Source organism: Mastomys coucha, unplaced genomic scaffold, assembly GCF_008632895.1.
Source record: "Mastomys coucha isolate ucsf_1 unplaced genomic scaffold, UCSF_Mcou_1 pScaffold22, whole genome shotgun sequence".
In the NCBI taxonomy this organism is placed as follows: domain Eukaryota; kingdom Metazoa; phylum Chordata; class Mammalia; order Rodentia; family Muridae; genus Mastomys; species Mastomys coucha.
The window spans coordinates 123,726,436-123,732,056 of NW_022196905.1; the positions used below are offsets into that span (position 1 = coordinate 123,726,436).

General features: G+C 46.5%; 1 pseudogene; it reads right to left on the minus strand.

The window, feature by feature from the left end:
* Positions 1–3,638: 3,638 nt before the first annotated feature.
* On the minus strand, positions 3,639–5,057 carry LOC116104653 (annotated as a pseudogene).
* Positions 5,058–5,621: the final 564 nt, after the last annotated feature.

Here is a 5,621-nt window from a genome sequence, read left to right on the forward strand (position 1 = left end):
TGTATACAGTATTTTATCTGCATGCCAGAAGAGGGCATCAGATCCCAGTATCAATGATTATGAACCACCATGTGGTTGCTGGGAATTGAACTCAGGACCGCTGGAAGAACACCCTTAACCTCTGAGCCATCTCTCCAGCCCCCTGGCTCACTCTCTTAAGTCTCCACCTCAAGCAGCTATTTCTCCAAGTCGTCGCCATGTGATTTAGGTCAGCGTTAGTCTCCCCTTGCAAAGCTGTTTCCACTGAGCTAAAACATCCCCTCCCAGAGGAAGGAGGGAAGTTTACCGGTGTCAGGCAAGGCAGCCCACCAAACCCATGACTCAACAGGTCCCCTAGAGGTTAATAATCTTGTCCCTTTATTTCCAGTGCTCAGAGCTGGTGGCAGGAAGACCACCTGGGTACTCAGGTTATGCTTGTTTGAGGCCACCTTGGGCAAACAGAACTCTATCTGCCGGGGGGTGGGGGTGGGGGTGGGGAGTCATTAATTTGGGGTATGGAGAAGCAATATGGTGGAGATGATGCAGGAAGTTATTTAGGGAATCCAGGGATTCAGCTTTCCTATACCACCCTTCACATTGCAGTGGGCTTTTTATTTTATGTTTGATTGTTTTTTTGGGGGGGGGTTGGTTTTTGGTTTTTTCGAGACAGGGTTTCTCTGTGTAGCCTTATCTGTCCTGGACTCACTCTGTAGACCAGGCTGGCCTCGAACTCAGAAATCCACCTGCCTCTGCCTTTCAAGTGCTGGGATTAAAGGCGTGTGCCACCACTGCCCGGCTTATGTTTGATTTTTTTGAGATGGGTTTGTCTGTGTAATAGCCCTGGCTGGCCTAGACTCCCTTTGTAAACCAGGCTGACCTTGAACTCACAGAGATCCACCTGCTTCTGCCAAGTGCCTGGATTAAAGATTAAAGGCATGCACCACCGCGCCTGGCTACAGTGGGCTTTTTGTGTCATGGTTTGTCACTCCCTCTTATGTCCCATTTATACTTCTCCAGGTGACTCCAGGAAACTTAGTTCTCCAAACCATGTCATTACATTCTCTATCTGGGACACATAGATGTCCTATGAAAAATCACGTAATACCCTACTTTGAAATTTAAATTGTATAGGGATAACCTTGTTTTACTTGCTTGCTGTAACTCCAGATCATCACAGCTGCCATCCAATAAAAATTTTTTTTATAGTTGAGAAAGGGGCTTACCATGTAGCTTTGGCTGGCCTTGAATATGTAGCAAACTGTGTCTGCCTTTCCTGTGCTAGGATTTATAGGGATGCCCTACAAACACACCTGACTTTAATAAACTTCTAAGATTATCAGTGGATACTAGCCTGACTTGAAACACAAGTCCTGTGAGCTCCAGGACAGCGGGGGCTACACAGAGAAATCCTGTCTCAAAAAAAAAAAAAAAAAAAAAAAAAAAAAAAAAAAGACAAGTCCTGAACAAGCCAGCTCAGTCACTCAATAGGGTCTGGGGGGGAGGAGATAGAGGGGTAGTTGAGGGTTAAGGAAAAAAGAGACAATTAGACAACATTATACTATGACCCCAGCAAGTGTTGAGGTGGCTTTAATTTCTCCCAGTCTGCTTTTATATCATTAAAGGTATATGGGAAGAATAGGGTCAGTTCCAGGCCAAGGACAACATAGTCAAGGAACAAGAAAGGCATAAACAAACATCCCATGGTATTCAGGGACTCATCAAGATGATCAAGACTTTTTTTTTTTAATCAAGATTATTTTATGTATATGAGTACACATTGTAGCTGTACAGATAGTTGTGAGCCTTCATCTGGTTCTTGGGAATTGACTTTTAGGACCTCTGCTTGCTCCGGTCAACCCCTGCTTGCTCTCACTCTGGCCCAAAGATTTATTTATGATTATAAAATACACTGTAAGCCAGGCGGTGGTGGCGCACGCCTTTAATCTCAGCACTTGGGAGGCAGAGGCAGGTGGATTTCTGAGTTCGAGGCCAGCCTGGTCTACAGAGTGAGTTCCAGGACAGCCAGGGCTACTCAGAGAAACACTGTCTTGAAAAATCAAAATAAATAAGTAAATAAAATTTAAAAAAAAAGTACACTGTAGCCATCCTCATGCACCAGAAGAGGGTGTCAGATCTCATTATGGATGGGTGTGAGCCACCATATGGTTGCTGGGATTTGAACTCAGAACCATTCAGTGCAATGCAATCAGTGAGTGCTTTTACCTGCTGAGCCATCTCACCAGCCCAAGATAAACAAGACCTTGAGCCTACTTCTTTTTTCTAGCCCAATATCAAATTCTTGCCAATATTCTTGAATCGGCACCAAGAGCTGTCCACAAAATCCTATATTGAAAAAGGAGCTAAGGGCTGGTGAGATGGCTCAGCAGGTAAGAGCACTGACTGCCCTTCCAAAGGTCCTGAGTTCAAATCCCAGCAACCACATAGTGGCTCACAACCATCCGTAATGAAATCTGACACCTCTTCTGGTGCATCTGAAGACAGCTACAGTGTCCTTATGTATAATAATAAATAAATCTTTAAAAAAAAAAAGAAAAGAAAAAGGAGCTAAAATGGGTAGTGATAAATGAAAGGAATTCTTTTGTCTTAGCTTTAAAACTGCATTCACAGGCAAGAGAAACATATATAACCCCAAATTTAGGCCTAAAACTGTCTTGTCTTGTGTGAATTTATTTTACAGAATCCGTACTATTTTTTTTCTTAATGATTTTGGGTTTTAATTTTGTTTTTATTGAGCCTGATAAAACAGTTATCTGATGGTTCCTCAATTATGTTATTTTAATAAAATAAATTTAGGTTTAATGGCTCCGACTTCAGAAGTCATATCAAGCTCGCAGTGTAGGTTCAGTTTCTCGTGCGGACAGAATTCGAGGAGCCTCCTCTAGAGTTACATGAACAACCAAGCAAAAAGCACACAGGTAATAACAGGTTTTTACAAAATTGAACTCAGGGTTAGGACAAACTTGCTCTTTCTTGGCCCCAGATCTTAGACAGAGGAGTGACTGCTGTCTACCATAAAAACCAGTGTAGAGCCTATTTTATAGGCGAGAACAAGCAGTTTGAGTGTGAGCCCTGTGTCGTGTGCTCTCAGTATAAGGGGAGGGTAAAATGGAGTCTCCCTGGAGATCTTGACAACTGCACACACCTGTGGACTTGAGACGCTATGGTACAGCACCAACATGACCAAACGTGTTCTCGCGACACAGTTTCATAAATTCCAAGGCTCAACAACTATATTAGAGATGGTCACTGCAGAGGAGCCTTCTATAGGTCTGTCAATGTCTTGGCAAGCAAAAAAAAATCTGCTGCTTTATGTGCAGCTGCAAGTTTACCATTGCTTAAGGAAGAAAGTCACAAAAGAAAGATGGCAGTCAGGTTTCATTTAAAAGCAATCAATTAAAACAGCTCGACCACATAGCTGGTCTCCGATACAGGGGCTGGAGGTACAACTAAGAACTCAACTCTAAATGTAGTGATTCCATGGCTTCACCAGGGCAGGGAGAGTGGATCATGAAGAGACCAAGGGGACTCACTACTGCACTCACATCCCAGTACCCTGTCACTTCAGGTCAGTGACAGATGTGTTCGCATCATGCCTTGGAAAGTTGACTGCAGAGCCTAAATGAAGGCATCAGCATCGATTAGGATTCTGATGACTCTACTCCAGAAAGGCGCATGAAGCGGTCTCCTAGCCCCATCCCATCCACATCATCAGTGCTGGGGACTTGCAGGTTTTCTTGGTTCTCGATAAAATCCCAAAACCGCACTGAGTTAAAGAACCTCCCAGTGCCTTCAGAACTTAGCTGCTTCCAAGGTTTCCCTGGCTCTGCCAGCCGCTCTTCAGGGTAAGCATGGCGGTAAAGGCACTTGCTTCCAAAGGGGTAGGTCCCTTTGCCTTGTTCAAAGTATTTGCATGCCTTTACCCCCATTCCCTGTTTGAAAGCTTCAATTAATTCATTCTTGTTTGTTTGTTTTCGAGACAGGGTTTTTCTGTGTAGCCCGGGCTGTCCTGGAACTCACTCTGTAGACCAGGCTGGCCTGGAACTCAGAAATCCGCCTGCCTCTGCCTCCCAAGTGCTGGGACTAAAGGCGTGCGCCACCACCGCCCGGCTTAATTCATTCTTTTTATTCTAATCTTCTACCCAACACACACTTGGAATTACAAACTCTGATGTCAAGCGGCACTTTGAAGAAGACTTTAATGATTGGGTTTTCAAACTGCTTGGCACATCTCCATTGATGGATGCAGGACAGGCAGTAAGTGTGGCTGCGGTTGGAAAGAATGACAGACCTCCTTTCAGAAGCAGACGCTTTCTCCAGGATCACCTTCATACAGATGCGGCACACTTTGTCCTGGCTCGCCTGGAAGGCAAAAAAAGCCTTTTCTATCTCATGTTCAAATATCGACATACACATCTTCTTGTGAGCTTTTCTTCGTTCTGGGTCAAAGGGGTGGAGAACTTGAAGCCCGCAGATCTCACACAAGTTCCTATGCTGGTAGACACAGGCGTCTCCAAACCCGCACTCCCCAGCAGCAGCATAGGGGCATAACTGCTGCTCATTGCTGTAGGAGCTACAGGCCTCCAAGTCACCCAGGCCAGTCCTGATGGCATGTAGGTAGGAATGGGGCTTCATCTCTGGGCTGGTCTGAGGATCACTGCAGCCACCTGGATTATTCACTGGGCTTGGAGGTGTCTTGTCTTCAGCCCGATCAGTGAGATTGCGGTCTCTGAGCACCAGCGTCGTCGTCTCCCGCTTTCCAGGTTCATTTGAATGTGTGTCCTCATAACAGATATGGCAATGTCGGGAGAAGGGTGAGGACTATGCAGGTCTGAGGAGGGCGAAGGGTGGGGCGCAGGACCCACAGCTCCACCTGCTGCAGCTGGGGGTTTTGTATGATCATATCTGCAGCGTGCTCCGTAGGCGCAGTAGCCCTCTTGGTGGTAGTTGCAGACGGTGGACGGCTTGCTGTTCGCCAAGTCACGTGAGAACAGGCACTGGCCGCCTTCGCGACATATGCCATGTATAAAATACCTGCAGGTGACCTGCTTGGTGCTCATGGCGGCGGGGCCTCTAGCTGGAGTCGCACTAAAACCTCAGAGCCGCGAACGCCCTGGCCCAGCCCGGCCCCGCCCTGCCCCGCGCGTGAATCCATACTATTTTTATTTTATTTGTTGTTTTTGTTTGTTTTGTTTTGTTTTTGAGACAGGGTTTCTCTGTGTAGCCCTGGCTGTCCTGGAACTCACTCTGTAGACCAGGCTGGCCTCGAACTCAGAAATCCACCTGCCTCTGGCCTCAAACTCAGAAATCCACCTGCCTCTGCCTCCCAAGTGCTGGGATTAAAGGTGTGAGCCACTACCGCCCGGCTCTTATTTTTATTTTTAATTCATGTGTAGGTGTGTGTCTAGGCAAATGTGTGAGAGTTCCCAAGGGAGTCAGAAGAGGGCATCAGCTCCCCAGGAGGAGACCTCCCAGAGGTCTAGGTCATCATGGGAGCGTATGCCACGTTGATCTGCACTTGGTCTCTGCAAGAGCAGCAAGTGCTGTTAACCGCAGAGCCATCTCTCCAGTCCTCTCTCTCTCTCTCTCTCTCCTCTCTCTCTCTCTCTCTCTCTCTCTCTCTC